A 16,898-nucleotide genomic window follows, 5' to 3' on the forward strand; every position below is an offset into this window, starting at 1 on the left:
GGAATTGAAATAAACGCCATGGCTAAACTTAGCTGGACTCAAATCAATATGAGAGCTCAGCCACAACAGCCATTACATCAGTAATATGGTACATGCTCATGTTAAGCTGGAAGAAAACACTTTTTCAAACTGGTTGTGCATGGAAGGTTTAGGTCTGATGGCATTTTATCTCAACTGGAATTTGGCCAGCAATATTAGGTAAACTATCCTGTTATAATAGAAATTACATTACACCAGTATAAAAATGTTTTGAGTAAAGATTTATACATCTTCTTAAGTTATTTGTCAAAGTATTTTGGCAGTATCACACAATCACAGAAATGTCGGAGTTGGAAGGGACCTCTAGAGATCATCTAGTCCAACTCCCCTGCTAAAGCAGGATTTCCTCCTGTAGGAAAGTACCATAGCACACTGAAATGCAACTGCATTATCCAGTGACTTGTGAGGACGCCAGTCTTTTTAGCAGTCACTACAATACACCCATTACTATGCAGGACACTTGCCCCACACTGAACACTGGGTATTGTAATTTAACTCCCATGCACTGCATGAGTACAATTTTCAAAAAGTGTTTGCATGTGGCAAAAAGTTCTGAGAAGCAAGAATGAGCGAGCAGCAATTGCTCTTCAGAACACACAAGTTTTATTATGGCAAACCACAACAGAGTCCAGAAGCCAAGAATGCATCAAAGATTATTATACCATTATACCATCTGGTATTGTTAGAAAGATTTTTATTCAAATTTAATATCATATAATCCCTCTGCCCACTCCCCCCTTTCCTTCCCCCTCAAAGAAGTCTTATATCATGTTCCTTTTTCCTTAACCCAACCTTCTGGCTGAGCAGCAACGTGCCCAGCAATAATACTCTTTCATGCTAACAGTTTAGACTTTATAACACGATAACTAGGAAAGAGTCCCTGCTGAGAGAAGGGATTGTGGCAGATGGCATGAGATATTGCAGTAATTTTACTGACAAAGCAGTAAGCATGTGATAGAAGTTCAAAATCTATTCAATATATTCCAGTTGAAGCAAGTTTAACAGGCATTAAAGAAGCAGCTTGATAGTAAAGTTATTTGGAGAAGCAGAGAATTTTCCTACACCATTAAAAATACATGTATGACTTCTTTGTTTCTGTTTTCTGGATGAAGGCTTAAAACTTCCATTTGGGAAATAAACAAAGACCCAGTTTACAAATTATCTTCATATATTGGAATAGGATTAAGAGGCCTGGAGCCAAACTTTAGAGCACTGAAGGAACAGATTATTTCATGTAGTGTAATTGGTAGACATTGTGTATTTGATACAGGCAAATGCTTCAAATAATAGTTCATCCATTTAAACCAGTTCTGAGAATTCCATACACTTTTGCTCACAAATCTGAATTCAGCATAAAGAGACAAGTGAACGTGTCACTAAATTTACCAACATTCCTGCATTGAGGTGTTAATTCTTCAAGGATAATCAAATGATTACAGATAAATACACTCATGTCATACCTTCATACGAAAACACTCTTGTCCAGCAAGTGAGAATTTAATCAAGGATGATAGTATCTGCTCCAAATTCTTCTACAATCCCTTTGTGTGACCTTGGGAAAGCCATTTTACCTCTCACTGTTTATGATTTGTCATTTACCCTCTCTAATCCCCTTTGGCAGTCTTGTCTATTTAAAATACACAAGTTAGGGATCAAGCTGTAAAGGAAAGAATCAAATCCTTGGAAGAAAGCTGTATGAATCGTTGCAGAAAGATAAAATAATACAGCAAATGACTGGCGTGCTAACAGCTACATTCAGTGGCACTTTACGCAATACCAATATTTGTTCTCTTAAGCAAAAGCTCCCACTGCAGCACTTCAGGGGCAAAAATACAGAGACTTTTCTAGACACCACGAAGTAAGGAACTAGGCATCAGACAACAGAAAGGATTTTATTCCAGAATTGTTTAATTCTATTGTAATGCTTAGGGGTCTTATTTAATAGATTTGGGGAGAAGGCTAAATCTCAAAGATCTTTTTCTTGCATGTTCTCATGGAACTGAGGTGCCCATTCTGCTTACCAACCGGCTGCACTACGCTTTTGTGCGCTACCAGCGCTATAAGCAAGTCTGTTGTTTAAAAGAAAAACCCACTGAGCGATGGTAAAAAATACCTAAACAGCCTAGAAATAATTTGATCACATGATCATCAACAATTATTTTTATAATCCTGCACACCTAGGTTAAGCAATGGCCATTGTTCCTACATAAATTGGAAGAAATACCTAAGTTTCTCCACACTGGATTTCCAGAGTAGTTTTTACTCTCTCTTCATTTTTAAGTGGCACCCTTAATTGTTCCTCTATTTTTGTCAAAGATTAGAAGGACTATAATCAGAATCCTTCACTATTACTACCATCCATCCCTAACTGAAATATGATTGAGAGGTTTTGTTCCCTTCACACAATCCTGTGGTACTCAGTCATCCTTGGAAGCAACCACAGATCAAGACAGTTGTGTATCAGCTTTTCCCAGTTCTCAGCCTACCTAATGAAAGATACATCTTCTTACAAACCTTATACCCATCAGATTACAATACCTCTACTACCTTAGCAGCCATTAACAGCATATCAGTAAATAGTTCTGTGGCAAGTTCTAAGCCAAGAAAATAGGAGGAAGGGAGCACTACGTTGACTGGGTGCTTTTTTCATTGTTGAGCTTGTTAAAAGGCACAGTCTAGAACTGTGAAGAAATAACACCCCCTGGGGGTTGTTTACATACTTTAAATTGTCAAAGTTCACTTGGGGCTTTTCCTCTTAGTTGCCAGGATTCCCACTGCAGCATATATGGGCTCTGTCACCGAGATACATTTCCAACATCTTTTATTCCAGCTGAACACACACAAAAATGCAGTTTTCTCCAGTGTTTCAGGTCATTCTGCCTCCTGTTGCAAGCATTTGAGCATAGACAAGGAACATACATTTCCATACACACGGAAACAAGACAAGCTTTTTGCCCTTTGCCTATTTGGGAAACTGAAATTACTCCAGACTAAAGTATACTTTATTTCAAATGCCAGGTGTGTCCTACCAGTTCTCTAATTCCATTAAGCCCTTTGCTATAAATCATTACCAGAAAAGGATGATCAGCAACAAGCCAGAATGTTCTGTCTCAAAAACGTAAGCTATTATATTGAAACAAATGTTACTGAAACAAGACCATGGTGTCTGGACTTCTGCAGGGTTGAGTTTTACAACAATTTTAACTTACTGCTGCAATATAACTTTCATAGTAGACCAGGTTGGAAGACTGAAGTGAAAAGCCTTTTACATAAATGTAAAATGTGAGTTTACTTTGTCCAAAGTCAGATCTGCTCTTGACAAGATTGCACTTCAAGAGATGAAAAAGAAAACTAATTTCCTTGTTCATTTTTCACCCTCACTTTTTAAATCATCTCATAGGAGGCATTCCCACCTAAAATATTATGGTGCAGTTATGAGCCTGTTACTCAGGATGTTCAGGATCTACAGCCCATTCAGATGCAGTCCCTAGAAAGTCAGCTGCCCATGAGCACTGAGCAATGTCTTTGGAACATGGTGTTTTAACTTTTCAATGTCCAGAAAAGCAAAACATCAGCCTTACCTGAAGCTGTAAATTAATACAAAACCTAACATGTTTTTTTTCATATTCAGATATCTTTTGCATGTATATCCCCCCTAGATTAAATCTGTATCTAACCCATAGATTAAATCTATAAAAGAAACAAAAACCTAACAGCTTGTGATTCCAGAGAAACATCCATTATACTTATGTGTGAGTAATCCAAAGGAACATTTACCTCAGTCCTCCACATTCCCCACTGTTTCTTTACCTTTAACAACACCCACACTTTTTATCTTGTAGAAATTTTCTTGTGATGAGAATTATCTGAATATATGCTTTTAAGAAACTGTGCTTTTAAAGGATGCAAAAGTCTTTGAGGTGCAGATCACATACCTGAGAATAACAGAAGTATTACTGAAATCAACTGAAAAGAGAAAAAGAGAAAATCCAATGGTATAATAAAATAAAATCTTTTCTAGTTACAGCAGCACAGTTGATCATTTGATTCCAGAAACCTGATTGCTTAAGAGTTATTAAAAGATAAGGCCAGTTAATGCTAATGTTGGCTGATTTAGAAATGATAGGGGTTGTTTGCTTTAACATTCATAAAATAACTTGGAGGACATCCCTGAAACCAAAATACATTTTCATAGGGGAGGGTGACATGGTGAACGAAATCTGAGGCAGTTTTATTATTCCAGAGCTCATGAATAGTTAAAAACTTAAGACAATGAAAAGCTGACATTGAGAATAGCTTACAATGAGAATAACAAAAAACCTGGGTGCTCCTAACTTGCTGTTTTCCGATAGAAAAGATGATACATGAGCAGAAACTAGAAGATGACAGTATTGCATTTACACCTGTCAGAAACAAAATGGCAGAGCTGCCAGCTAAAATAGTTCCTCCCTTCCTAGCATGGAGGGCAAGAAGATTGCTTGTGCTATTTCTGCTCTTTTGAGAAATATCCTAGACCTCACTTATCTAGCTTCCAATGAACTGGCTTAATAATTAAAAACAAAATTATAATGACTATGTGCTGACAGACACAAGCAGTGGGGATGAGCCGTGCTCCCCGCAGGCCACCATCAGCCACATGAACTTTATCAGAGTAACTACACAAAAACCAGCTGGCAGGCTCACAAAAGGCCTTTGACAGAGCTCTTCAACAAATGTCTGCTAGAAAACCCAAATAACCATAATATAAAAAGCAAAATACTTGCTCAAGACCAGGAACTGTCCAGGGGATAGAAGTTAAAGAAGGAATAATTGGTTTACTGGCTAAAGAATAACAGTAATGCTTCAAGATTCTGTACAGCACTTTTTCTAAAGCAATTTGATAGAAAACATGAAAATCTCATAATATTTGGCCATCTTGTTCAAAAAAAACAAAACCAAAACTGAATGGATCATCTAGAATAGAGTTGGTAAGCAATATCCAGAGACATGGATTTGTGGTTTCATTAGGTAGATTTAACCATGGCCTACACAGGGAAGAGTTATTGGGCCTGTTCCTCAACAGCACAACTGACTCTGCTGAGTTATTATGCCACTATCCTGAAGAGATTCTGACAAACTTTCTCTGATTTCCATGGCTAATATGTTTAATTCTGTTTCCAAGTTGAAACCATGCCAACTCCATCAAGAGTTATATGCCCATCCAACAGACTTATATGCCGTATCTCCTGAATAAAGGAAAATTTCAGGCAAGCATTTATCGTAATCACAAGATGAGTTTTAGGCAAACATTAGATTTTCTATTGAAGAAAATTCCTCCTGTTCTTTTTGTGAATGAGTAGGGTCATCCAGGAGGCATCTTTCACCTGCCAGTCTTCCGAATCAGATTGTTGAGTTGGATGTGTTTGAATCCTGCAGGCCACTTATTTTTTTAATAATAAAATGAAAAAGCTTTCCATGCACATTTCACCATGAAAGCCATATAACTCCCTATTCTTAGTACTGATTGCAGCACTTATCTAAGAGAAACATCTGCTAGAGCACAAATACTGCACAATAATCTTCTTTGAGTTAACGTTCTGTATTGACATTATGAAACATTTTTTTTTTCCCCTAACCAGATAGCTATTGTAATTTTAAATCAATCTAATGTGCTATGATTAAATACTATGATTAAATGAAAGAGAAAATTAAACTTAAGACCACACAGACCTGAAGGCTTCTGCAGCGTCCGTTCCCTGTTGTAGGTGCAGAAGGAGGGACTTGCTACAGATGGCAAGAAATTGAAACTTTGCACAGAATCTAGGAATATCAGAAAGATCAGATATGACTTTATGGGCAGTAAATGTAGTTTTTCATTACATAACAGTAAACTACTTTGCATTGCATTGTATGCAGACGAGATATCTAAATGAATTCTCATTTTTGGCAGTATCTATAAGGGCTTTTCAAAGATGCCCACTTCTAGTGGGCAAACAGCAGAATCACCTAGAACAAAGAAGGCATGGCTGGTTCAGTTCTGCTGTTACTAGTAAATCCTTTCCCAAACAGAGGCTTTGGGTCACTGAGCCATAGGTATGTGGCACATTTCAGCTGTGTCCTTATGCAAAACTAACCCACACACAAGAAAGACATCTACATTCATCATGCCCTCCCATATTTTGTAGGAACTGTTCTGTTACAAATACTGCACCATCAACCCATCAAAAATTACCACTGTTTTGGTGGAAAGCCCCTGGCAGCTTTGCAAAGTCCATTGTGAAGATCTTTCACTTGCTGTGAACTGGCGCTTTTCAGTAGCTCAATATTTTCCAAGAAAGAAGGCTCAATGTAAGCCTACAATGAGTGCAGCTATCCTACGCTCACTTTCATTCTTTTTCTCCATTGGAACTTGCCCTACACTTTACTAGGTATCTTCTTCAGCAAAAGTATTATTTCAGTTAATGAAATTTACTCTGTGCAGCATGCTGGGGTGGCTCTCTTCCTTGACGTAATTTGTAAGACCTAATTGTACCTTGATATGTGAAATGGTCTAGCTTTACAGGTGATCATACTTTTTATGTCCACCCACTTTTCCTAGTGTTTTCATTTTGATTTAGCATACATTTAAAAAAAAATATTTTAAAGTATGCATTACAGGAACGAGGGGGCACAAGTGCAGTACTAGTGCTTACGACATTATCTCTAGAGTCTTACAAAAACAACTGAGGTAACTTAGAGGACTCAGAAAGCATTACAGCAGAGCACTCACACCAAAAAAAGTGATTTACACAAGTGAAACATGGTGCAATTCCCAGGAGACTGGTTTACATGAGGCTGAAATCGTTTGCGTAGAGATGTTACACCAGCATGTTTCCCATCTAAAACAGAATGCAACAAAATAGAATGCCTCTCCCACAGTGAGCTCACAAATTTAAACCAGCCTCCTTTGCCTGTTGCTGTGGTAACCAGCTGCAGTAAGTGCTTCGCAGAAATCTCAGGCAGAGGCTATATGAATTGTTTATGTAATCATATTTTAAATGCAGGCAGATCTCTGCCTTAATAAAAGGAAGTCACTCTATCACAGGAGAGATGTGTGCTTTACTGGCTGCATTAGCAGAACAGATGTAATACATGAGTCTGGTATGAATAAAGCAAGAGACTGAATTTCCACTATGAATTTTTAATAGTTATGGCACATCGTTACTCTATGATGTATCTGTTCTGGGACATGAAATAGAGCATTCTGGTTTTAGGGCTGTCAGTCAGGCATATCAGCCAGCATTAAACTCATTTGTAAAACATCTAGATTTTGTTTCTCTATTTATAGAGTAAACATTTTCCAAAAATGACAAATATTTTAATATAATCATAGGGTTCAGAGAAAATAAAAGCCCTCTTAGGGGGACATTTGCAATCTCAAATCAAAGCTTTGTTATATATTCTGAGGACATTCCTATCAGTCAGATACGACTGTTGTGGCTGTGGAGAGAATTTTAAATCTGAGGTCCCCTATGGATATTTTGTTTCCCCTGTAAAAAAAGTTGGATTGCTTGTAAAAAAGAGTATACTCAATTTTTCCCAGTTGTTTCTTATTCTGGTCTGACTATTTTGTCTGTATCATTAGTGAAATTCTATGGGAATTCTGTTAAAATCTTTTCTTTCTATTCCATTTGAAAGCACCAATTCTTTTCCCTAATCTACGTCACCAAGTGGTGGAACATTGCCAGAAAAACAATCTGATTTCTACTATAGCTCATTGCATTTGTACCTCCTAAAATACTTTTAGAAGCTTTTTGCCTGCATTTGTGTTAAAAGACTTGGGGACATTTTTTCTCCCTTAGTTATTTGATTAGTTAAGTTTCCACTCTGAATAAGCATTCATGTGTTCATCTGAGTGTAAATAAATAAAATAATCAGAATATAGCCCACAGACTATACGAGCTTAAATTTGCATACTTCTCCCTTTTATAGGGAAAAAGCTGAAGTATTTTAGGGGGGAAAATACAGAAAATTTTGAAATCAGTTGAGTATACAGTAGTAAACTATTACCCAATTTCATGGAGGGAAAATAAAGGAAATAGATGTTTCAACAGTGCCAAAAATCCATCCAGTATGTTTCCAATGGATTTTTCCTTACTGGAACAGGATGAAAAATTAATTGCAAAATTTTTTCATGAAACTTTTTTTCATTTCTTAAAACCTTACTAACTAGAAACACTTAAATATTATGATTTCGCAAAAACAGAGTAATGATTTGTGAGAACATTGTTGCTTTTGCAGGGCAGGGGTAGTTTGTGTTTGGTACTGGTTTGTGATGGGCCCAGACTTCCTGGTGGTTGGGGGATTACTGTATTGCTGTTTCCCTATAAACAACTTCAGTGCTTCAGGTGCCACCCCATATTATAAAGTGCACCAGCCAACAGCACCTCTTGTTTAGAGCTTCATCCCTATAACAGAACTAAAGCTTTTCAACCATATATTCTTCTGCCAGTTCCCTCCCTGCCTCTCTCCCTCCTCCTTACCTTCTACGTGGCTCTTTCTAGTGCCTGGCCGTTGCGGTACCTTGAAATGATGCGCTAGAAATGGATCTGACCTAATTGTGGAAGAAGAAATTGAAACTGTGAAGACAAAGACTATACAACTCAAAAGGAAGAAAAAAGCATCAGTAGCGTATACCCTACTTGCAGGATTGTTAATGCACAACAGGTAGGGAGGAAATACTGAAAAACTGTATGTTCCACAACCACTTTCTAAGGAAAACAGCTTGGCATAATGTTTTCAAATCAAGTCAATGGTTATTCATGAAGTGTCACAATCAATGTCATGTTTCTGGTTACATGGCACCATCCTTTAGGCAGCAAACTGGTGCATCCTTAGAACTGGCTATAAAGGTTGAAAACCATGTTATTTTAATAAATGCAATAAATTCTATTTTTTACTTCTGACTTTTGCATACTGTGCTTTCCTGTACAAAGAATAAAAATGTTTTCCTTTGATTCCATCAGTTTCCTTATACGCTTTGCAAGTAATCTAGATAGAAATTCCTTGGCACCCCTTCTGAGTGTCTTTCTGCTGAATATTTATTGCAAGATCCTTCAACATACTGTGTTTCAAGTCCACCCTTTAGTTCCTCATTTTGCTTGTAAATTAAGATTTGATCTTATTGTGTTCTGAATGGAAGAATCTAACAAATCTTTACTATGGTTTTCTTGTAAATTAAACTTAATCTTTAAAGCAGTTTTTTTATTTTAACCTTTAAGAAGTCTCCTTCCTTTTCAGTTTTTAAAATTTGTCCCTTTCTGCCTCTTTGCTAATTCTAATTTAAAATCTGAGTTCCTTATATTTTTCTTTATGTCACTGAATAAGTTTTATCCCTGTTATTTGTAAAGTCGCTATAAAAATAAAATAATAATTCATTCTATTATTCAGATGTACCTTCTGAAGCACTTCACTGGCTTTCTCTGAAACCTGTGCTCCAAAATCATTCAGGCACTTAATTCTAATGCAATCACAATATTTAAAAAGCAACCTGATAAAGTAAGGCCAGGCTGCTGCTTCTGATAATGACCAATAGCAAATGTATAGAAAAAAAGAATTAAACATTTTATACAAAATTTTGTAGAAATAGCATTACTATAGTTGCAAAACTAAGAGACCACATTTCCTTTTTTTGTAGTTGCAAAACTAAGAGACCACATTTCCTTATTATAAAATACAGCTTAAATTAAGCTGGCTTCCCAACCTATAATGGAATTATATTCTACGAAGAATTCAAACATCACATGAAACATAATATAAGGTGGATTCCAAGAATGCTTTCCACATCAGCTATTTGTAGAATTAGGTTGGGAAGAGAAATGGTGAATTTCACCATAACAAAGGGCCCTTATATGTATTATTGGTCTCATCAAGGTTCCTATCACAGTATTTTATGTACTATAATACACATTTATCAAATTGAAAGATAATTTCCTCTATGCCATTACTATCATTTCCCCGTAACATTAGTCTCAGACAAGTTTTCCCACCAATATAGCAATACAGACAAAGAAAATTCTCTACAGCACTAACAAAATAATTATTGGTTTGTTCAAATTACTCTCTGTCCGTGAAGGAAGATAAACACAGATGATGTTAAAATTGAAAACAGAAAAGTAACATCCTAAAACAGTAGCAATGATCAAAGTTACTGTGAATTGAGATGTTGAAATTGATTTGTCATTAGGAGCAAAAATACAAGTACTTCATATACCTAATGAGAAAAAACAAAAATCAATGTTCATCTGTGTGGGTTTTTTGGCAAATTCTTTATTGATTTGAAAGAAATTGCAATTTAAAAACTCGGAGAGATTAATTTACTGTATCACTTAACTACTATTCAGCAAACAGCATGAGTAAGCCTGGTGTACATGGCCAAAAAGCCAGAATTAAAGTTATCCTAATGGAATGTCCATGAATAAATGGATACTCTGAAATAACAACCTAAATCTGGTTAATTCAGCTGCTCTCTCTGAATTTAATTATTCTAATTAAAATCATCAAGCATCTACCTGCTGTAAGACAATGACAGGCTTCCTTCTTCATATCCAAATGAAAATGCAGAGCTTCACAACTGAAAAGCAATCTATTACTACAGGATACAATACCAAAAAGAAAAACATGATCGTGTATTAAATTCCCCAAGAATGGCAGTGGAATACAAGACAGACATATTTGAATGGTATATACTTGAGGCAGTCACGCATTTTACAGTGCGTTTCCACTTAATCAGGCAGCACAAAGGAAGGACTTTAAAGACCAAAAAAGCAGTGAGATGCAAGTTAGACACATGCTTTCACACCTCCTGTCATCCCATTTTAAGGCCAAAAGGTTCTTGCTTTTTATCCCTGTATTTCAAACAAATCTAAAAAAGAAGATATTCTTAGGGGGGGGGGGGGGGGGAGGGAAAAAAAAGACCAAAATAATCAGGAGTTCTGTCTGCCCCCAAAGTCAAATACCACCCCCCAGAACCAGGGAAAGGATGGCACACTCTCCTAGGCTGCTTCGGAATTCAAGATCCAGCCCTCCAATAACTTACTCTCTTTCTGCATGTCCTATCTTGCTTTGTGGGGGTTGTATCACCATGAGCATGAGGCAGCCTTTCTGAATTCAGAAATGAGTAACATAATAATACAAAAGCAATAGATGTGAGGCAGTCACGAAACCCAGCGATGCATGAACATGAGTTTGTAAATAAGTATCAAGACCCATGAACAGCACTGAAGCGTAATCAAAAAGACTTACACAATCACTGGTATAGCCCCTCAGAGAACTTAAACAAGAAGCAAGTCATATATCACCATCACACTTTTAAGTAAATCATCCACATTTTCATGCTACCTTCCTGTCTGTAAACATATACAAATTTAAGTGAAGAATGAAGATGTGTTATGTCCCCTGTATACAATATTCACTTGGTAGAAACAGTAGCAAACATTAATTGCAGATGGGCTCCAACTTAGTGCATTTGAGACATCTTGAAGACAAAACAGAAGCTGATCTCATTTTAGAAAGTATTTCTAAAAGGACTTGCCTGAAAATAACCAAAAATCCAGAAGCAGAAGAAATACTAGCTACAGGAAAAACGGAGATGCTAGCGCTGCCCACACAGAGGAAAAAAAAAAAAAGTGTATCAACCCTCCTTTTCATGTAAGTGCATTGTGCTTTCAAACACTAATTTTTACATTTATATAATCTGCTCCCGGGTCCTAACAACATAAGAATTCTTGTCTGCTACTATTGTAAAGAGTAGAAACCGAGATAAACTGAAAGAACATCTTTGAACAATGAACAAGGCAACACCACTACAACATCGCATCATGGAGTATAAAAGGAAAGTATTTGCAGGCTGCAAAGGGCGTCTTAAGATAATGGACAGCTTGACATGCAGTTATGTGCAAATCTACATTGACAGGGATGTAGAGTTAAATAGACTCAGGTATTGGAAATACCTTCCTAGAGTCATGAAGCACTATTTATAAATACGATTATGAAACCAGTATTTCGGTCATGATCTCATTTCTGTTTCAAAATAACAAAAAAGGGGCTGGAAAACCTTAAAAGCACTGACCATTACACCACTTCATTTCAGAGAAAAGCTACACTGCCAGCCAAACATGAACTTTAGCCCGCAGGATTTCTCTCCCAAACTGCATTAGGCACATGGGTGAATAGCACTTCCTTTAGAAATAGCTGCACAGGGTAAGAACTTTGTGAGAACTGAGAATGTGCTAATGCGATAAATACTTGTGACAAACACGCTTCACACTATTAAACAAACACACCAACCCTGGAGAAAAGTGTTTGAACAAAAGGGCATGTTTTAAAACAAGCTTTTGAAGGAAAGATCTGAAAGACTCTTTAAGGACTCTCGAGTAAAGTGGCACTTCTGTTATACTACTGCTTTCAGGTTTTAATTTTCTGCTGAGAGATTAAGGCCTTACTAGGGTGGGTTAAAACCGCCCAAATCATGTACTAAAAATTACACAGGTGCATCATACTGTGTAACTAACTCAAACTGCAGCCTGCAGACCACAAAACAAGCTGGTGGACGTACACAGACAGTAGTGTATCGCAGGAGTCAGTCAAGATGAACTAGAAACAAGCACAATGAAGAAGCTGAAATTAGTCTGAATGCTTTGTTAATGTTTCTGTGTGAGCCACAGCGATGAAAGCACTCGTAAAAAGGAGGAAAGGGTAACTATTCCTGCTACAGTTGGATGATCAATTCACCAAGTAAACAAAGAAATCTGCTTGCATGCACAGCTCCTCAGGAGAACTCTGAGTCGAGCTTTTCAGAAAGTTAATCTCTCCCTGGTGAGCACTGAGAAGTCCAGCACCTCCAGCCCATTACCCTGCACACGTGACATTGAAAAGTGCATTTTTGAGTTGCCTCAATATCTATCAAGATCTGGCCTGTTACTCATTTCAGTGATGTGAGCTTTGTCTTCCGAGGCATTTGTAATATTACATGTACTCGGACAGTGATGTTAGGAGCTGCATTGCAATAATATCTATTGGACACATTCATTAATTTCCATTTCCTCCATTTACCTTTTCGTTTTCCTTTCTTTCCACCCTTTCTTTGTAATAAAATAAAACATGAAAACCAACAGATGTCATCTAAACTGAGACTTCTCAATCACAGGGGTTTGGTTGTGGTTTTTTTTATCCATTAATTGGGCCAGGGCAATCACATTTTAGAATTGTTTTAGATGCAGCTCTGGCAGAAGCTTTGGCCTTTCATTACAAAATCCCAATTTGGAATAATTATCCTCTCTGGTTAGGTTTGTTTTTTTTAATAAAAATCAAGGCTGAAGTTAAAAGGATGCTAATAAATGCACAGTTTGTAGCCTTCTAGCACTAAAATGACTAAACAAAATATTCCTGCCTTAGCAGAGGTGCACCTAGGAACAGCTCTAACATCTTCAGCTGCGATGTTCACATTTAATTTTAACAATCAACAATCACCTCTATTTACAGCCAGTGTCATTTTGACATCTTCCAACAGAGCCCACCTGCATCTTCAGAGTTGCTAGCTCAGACACCTACCACAATGGAGCCCATGTGGCACAGAGATCTCTGTGCCCTAACAAGATCACTCCAGGGCACAGGGTACTGAAGCAGTTAATAACAGCTAAACTGCTGCAGCTACCCTGCCTACAGGTATATTAGAAAGTGAAAGCGAAGCTTCAACAGACAAATCATCAGAAGCTCTAATTGCACATTTCACTGCTGACACATCAACCAAGGAACCTTCTTCCATCTGGGCTGTCACCAATTTCTGATTGCAGTGAGTCAAGCTCACGGGCATCAGGCAGACCATTCCTCAGCTCAGACTCCCAGGTTTTCAGTTTTTACACCAGCAGTTGCAGGCTATAAAATTCCTTCTCACATCACCACACTTGTACCTACCCAGAAAAGAGGATAGGATGGGATGCACTGGTAACTTTCTAGCAGTAGAAGACACACCACTGTTAACTGGTGTAAAAATGAGACCAACTCTTGGCCTCCTTACCTTCCTGTAGGCATTAATAAATTCTTCTATCTGTATTAGTCCTTATCTTGCCTTAACTAGTTCAAATATGACTCTAAAAAGTGGACTTCCAGATACACCAAAAAGTTTTTAAGCAGCCATAATCCACCCTGGTAAACAAGGCAGCTCTCCTCTTAGAAAATAGCTAGGTCATCCAGAAAAAGATTCAACTTAAAATTTAACACGATAGAACACTGATCTCTCAACTCCCCTTGCTACCAGCATAGTAAATACAATTATTTATCTTACTACTTAATTTAAAAAAAAAACAAAAACCAAACCTTTTTATCCAACAAGTTTCAAAGTAAAAACAAACCTTTTTATCCAACAAGTTTCAAAGTAAACACTCTAAACAATTTCTAATTCTCAGAAATTCTGTAAATGGTTCATTTGCTTTATTAGTTAATAGAGAAAAAAATATTGCATGGCATTCCTTCAAATGGCCCTATACAGAAGCTATATCCAGCCCACAAAACATGAAAACCCGCCCGCTTCCTTTCAGTTCCTATGTTTTAACCCTTAATGTTTTGCATGTTACCCACAAAGTCCATGCTTGCAAACAGAAGCCTATATTAAATAGTTTCAGCAGAAGATGAGGCTCTAATCAGCCAGTTATTAAGAGGGCTAAAAACCCCTCCAGCCAGCTAGCAAAATTCCTTTGCACTGGAAAAAAAAAATCTTCTCTGAGACACAATAATATGCTGCTGCTGGCAAGCCTGCCCCTGTGTAGTACCAAATTAGCCCTTTGACAACATACAGGTGTTGTATTACCTCAGCTCACTTATTAAAGGACAGAGCCCAGACTTACTTCAGCCCTTCTTTACTTCAGAATAAGAAACGGGCACCTTACAGCATCGATTCCTCCTCTAACTGAGTTGTGGTAGGAATGCAGTAACTTTTTTGTTTTGCTCCAAAAGTTAATTTTGTTGAGCTGAGTTTTATCACTTTTTTTTTCCTCTCCTCAGAAAGCAGATAAGAGGTCTGGGCCCATGCTCTACTCTGACTCTTGCCTGGTGAAAACACTATAAAGGAAACCTTAAAGATTACATAAAATTAGAGATATTCCACAAATTATATTTTTGATCCTAACTTTCTTTTATGAAAAGCATTTCCAGATTACTTGCAGATGAAGTGTTGAGGTAAAGCATACCTGCTTGAATATATTCCAACTAGGATATTTGTGAAATAATGACAATTTAAGTGTGAAATTCCAGAGAAACAACTTGGGGCGAGGGAAGGAGGGTAAGATTCTGTGCCCCTGCATAGATCTCCCCATAAGGGTGAGGTGGGAGAACAGGAGCAGAAGAGATGACATCCAAAAGCAGAGAACAAGACAGACCTCAGAGCAGCCAACAGCACTAGGAAAAGACCACTTACATCAGATTTACTTTCAAATTTTACTTACCTTTAGATGCTTGCTCTTCAAACCAGACCTCTTCCGTGGCCAGCAACTGCCAAACCCTTTACCTATTCACTCCAAAGTTAGGATTTCAGTCTCTTCAGTCTCTATTTTGTATAAATAATTAAAAGTTTATTGGAACAGCTGAATGTGATTCTCTTACATTCCAGGTGAATGCAATAACCAGTTTGGACCATTTTGGAAGCAGGTTTTTTTTACTTTTACTTCTGGTTTACTAAAACAGGTTTGTGATTTAATCACATTACCCACAGGAAAATGTGACTCCTGTAAGGCATAGATAAAACAAAATGGAGATGAAAGTAATAGGGAAAAATTGTTAGCATTAAAAAAAAAAGTTTATCTGTCTACCACTCCAAGTATATAAAACTCCAAGCATTCTTCAGACCAGGAATGATCTGTACAATAGCTGGCTGAGTAATTCCCGATACTTTTGAAACCAGCCTCAACAGTGAGGAGTAAGGCAGCGTGGTTATCTGTTGCAAATGCAGAGCTTATCTGAAGCTCTGCAGTTCCTCTCCTTATCTGAAGTGCTGCAAGGGGCACACTGATTGATTACAGGGAAAGGAGTTATTTCAGACTTAGCTTTTCTGAGGGGTTTCCTCCTGCTGTAACTCTCCACAAGCTCCAGGGACAGCACTGCTGTGTCTGGGAGAGTAGAGGGCTGCCTCTGCTACATGAGTGGTTGGTTCAAATTCAGAGTTCAGTCTGGCATATCTTCTCTTACACCAATAAAGCCCATCCCAATAAAAAATAATTTATACTGTAGCAGCTCTTCAGTTTAACACAGCTAATAAATGTTTAAAAAAAAAAAAAAGGGGGGGGGTGAGCTAAAAGTTATGACAAAGCTTGCAGCACTTCAGCTTTACTTCTTGCGTGTTTTTTCAAGAAAATGTAAGTGAATTTTTTTAAATACTTTTAAAAGTTGAGATAATATATAGCCAGTTATTAATTTTGCTTTGTCCAATTAATAATTTACTGAGTTTTATACTAGAAGCTCCAACTCAACTGATTTACCTCAAAAGCGGTTTCATACCTGCCAGGCTCACAGCTACAGTTCTAAAATCTTTTGCCTAGAATGTATCCTTTTTATTAACCTAGATGAAGACATGTAAATGTCAATGCTAAATTACTAGAATCTGTGTTGTCGAGGAATCCTTTGGGAAAAGTGGATCCAGAAAACAGGAATATAGATCCAATCTGCTGTCAGAAAGGTGAGATTAATACAATTTGTCATACATTACTGTCCCAGGTTCAGCTACAATGAGCTGGGACAAGACATGCTGCATTCAGCTTATTCCTCCTGGAAATATTTGCATGGCAGTAATTTGTCTACTCAGTAAAGACATGAAGGAACAAAGAAAAGGTTAAAGCCAAACCTCGAGGTTG

The sequence above is a fragment of the Calidris pugnax genome, unplaced genomic scaffold (assembly GCF_001431845.1).
Source record: "Calidris pugnax isolate Ruff unplaced genomic scaffold, ASM143184v1 scaffold28, whole genome shotgun sequence".
Lineage (NCBI taxonomy): Eukaryota > Metazoa > Chordata > Aves > Charadriiformes > Scolopacidae > Calidris > Calidris pugnax.